The sequence below is a fragment of the Atta cephalotes genome (assembly GCF_000143395.1).
Source record: "Atta cephalotes unplaced genomic scaffold scaffold00108, whole genome shotgun sequence".
Classification (NCBI taxonomy): domain Eukaryota; kingdom Metazoa; phylum Arthropoda; class Insecta; order Hymenoptera; family Formicidae; genus Atta; species Atta cephalotes.
This window is the reverse complement of record NW_012130172.1, coordinates 75,714-78,724: the sequence shown is the minus strand read 5'-3', so window position 1 is coordinate 78,724 and position 3,011 is coordinate 75,714. Positions and strand designations below refer to the sequence as shown.

Sequence of the window (3,011 nt, the reverse complement as noted above, 5' to 3'; positions counted from 1 at the left end):
ACACACACACACACACACACACACACACACACACACACACACACACACACACACACACACACACACACACACACACATACGTGCGCGCGCGTATATAAGGTGATTCAGAACAATCATTCGTCTTTGAAATACCGTTGAATAGAATAAATTTAAAGAATAAATATAATAAAGCAAGTAAATAGAATCGAAAAAATCTTTAAAATTTAAAAAATCTTTAAAGTAATTTTTACAGTTTTATTTACCTTGAAAAAAAAATCGAAACTAAAATCCGAACATTAATTTGATATTTTATTAAACCGGAACCGAAATCGAACCAAAAAATCTTTCAGTTCGAATTCTTGGTCGCGTAATTACACGGGATTACTATACGCGATTACGCACATACACGAAAAATAGAGAGAAAGAAATACTCGCATATACATTCGTTCACTCTTTCACTCACTCACTCACACTAACTCACTTACTCATTCATTCATCACCCTTGATTTGATGTTTTTGTACTGTCATAATTTGAAAAAGGCGGATGAATAATTTCTTCAAGACAATGAGACGATATGTTTCTACATAAATCATGGAGTAATAAACCGGACTTTTTTCTTTTATAAAATGTATTAACACATATCAACTATAGTAATATAGCAATGAGGGTTCGAATCCACGCATACAGCCACCTGAGGCTGCCACCAGGCGACGCTGGCGTCACGATCGGAACTTGTCGTCGCTGCTTATTATTTTTACTTTCTCCTTCTCCTCCTTCTCCTTTTCTTCTTATTCTATCTCTTCCACTACCGCCTCTTCGAGAAACAATTATTATTCTTCGCTTTAAGTGGAGGAAGTTCATCATGTACTCGATGCTTACATTGTTAAAATTGAAGGGGAAATCGTTGATGTATATGATCTCTTCCTCATCGTCCTTCTTCTCCTCCTTTTCCTCCTTCTCTTCTTCTTCATCGAGAACTTTCTCATCGAAGAGAACATTCTTATCATTGTTCTTTTCGGGGAGGAGGACATTTTCTTGGATGCTGCCATTCTCTTACTCTTCCTCCTTAATCCTTAGCCGTTTGGCTGGAGGCTCATCGGAATTCTTGATCTCTTCCTCATCATCGTCCTTTTCCTCCTCCTCTTCCTCATCCTCTTCCTCCTTAATCTTTAGCCGTTTGGCTGGAGGTTCATCAGAATTCTTCATTCTAAATACACGTAACACTTAATCACACAACTCACTCAACATGCAAAAATATTTCGTCATTATTGGCAGAAAATTTTACAGGTTATTGTTACATCGAATACAGCGTTTCGCGCGACGCAACTCGATAAAGACTGTCGCTGAAAAGTACTTCTTCATTGTAACAAGACTGTCCGGGGATTTATCTATCGATGCATATAAAACAAATCGATGTATATAAAACAAAATAAATCAAAAGTGTCGCCGCGAAAAGAAACAATATAATAAGTTCTTAGAAAGTTGTGCACAGAGCATTTGGCTATCAAATATTACCCTTATATTAGGTGTACAATTTTGCTTCCACCGTTTTTTTTCCGAAATTCGAGGCTTTATTGTAAAAAACTGGTTATATATTTATGATTCAAAGTATTGTCCATCGCTGGCCACTACTTTCTCTCATCTTTCGGGTAGCGTACGAATCCCGCGTCGAAAAAACTGGTCATCTTTTGAGGCTATCCAATTTTCGAATCGATTCAATTTTTTACTTCTCCATAAGACCGGAAGTGCTGGTCAGCCAGGCTGTGTGCCATTGATCGAAACAAGTGATAGTCAGAGGGAGCAATGTCTGGAGAATACGGCGGGGTAGGACTTGCCATTTCAACGTTTCCAAGTATGTCTTGATCCAAGTATCACTTTCGCAACATGGGTCGAGCATTGTCATGCTGCAAAATCACATTATCGTGTCTCTTGTTGTATTGCGGCCGTTTGTCTTTCAATGCTCGGCTCAAACGCATCAATTGCGTTCGATACCGCCTGTGATTGTTTAACAATTCATAATACACTACGCCGAGCTGGTCCGACCAAATACAGAGCATGACCTTGGACGTCAAAATCACCGTTCTTGAAGCGTTGAAACCACTCACGATACGTTCTTTCACTAATAGCGGCCTCATCATAAGTATTTGAGAGAATTCGATGAGCCTCAGCCGCAGATTTCTTCATATTGAAGCAAAAAATTAAAACCTCCCGCAAATGACGAGAATTTGGCTCGTAAACTAACATTTTCAATCGAGAATAACTTTATAATGCAGACACAAATCGACTAATGTTTCTATGGGGTTATGTTGACAGATGCCCAAGTTTATTGTATGACGTCTATGATCTATTTATTTCGACCACCACTTACTGCTAAAGCCATCTATAGGAAAACGGCGGAAGCAAAGTTGTATACCTAATACATGTTGAGATATTGAGCAGTGTTATCGCCGTCGCAGTCGTGTGCTCTATCTTGCTGCATACTTACCATTTTTCTCTCGATACGTTATGCCATCCGTTGAGACTTATGTGCATCCTATACCGTTGAATAAAATAAATTTAAAGAATAAATAAAATAAAGCAAGTAAATAGAATCGAAAAAATCTTTAAAATCTTAAAAATCTTTAAAGTAATTACGATTTTTTTCTCTCATTGCAGCTTCTTATGTGACTCCTTTTACTTATGAGTTATTTACTACGTATTCTCATACGCAAAATATATACATATATATATATACATATATATATACATATTTTATATCTATTATACTTATTCGATTATATTCTAATAAAGCTTTTAAAATGATCGCGACATTATCAGACGCGACCATTGATCACGATGCTGCCGGTATATGTAATATGATGAAGAAGGAAAAAAATGAATAGATATCGCGAAGACGGAAGGAATGAATAATTTCAAATGCTGAGACACAAATTAATATTCCTTTATTTTTCATACACTATCTATATATATATATATATATATATATTAATACAACTTTGCTTCCGCCGTTTTTACTATAGATGGTCTTTAG

General features: G+C 36.5%; 1 protein-coding gene across 1 annotated transcript in view; it reads left to right on the top strand.

Annotated features, from left to right (window-relative positions):
* Positions 1-3,011, top strand: part of LOC105625105 (sulfotransferase 1C4-like) — a 72,445-nt gene that overhangs the window by 19,630 nt on the left and 49,804 nt on the right. The gene's annotated exons all lie outside the window — the stretch shown is intronic.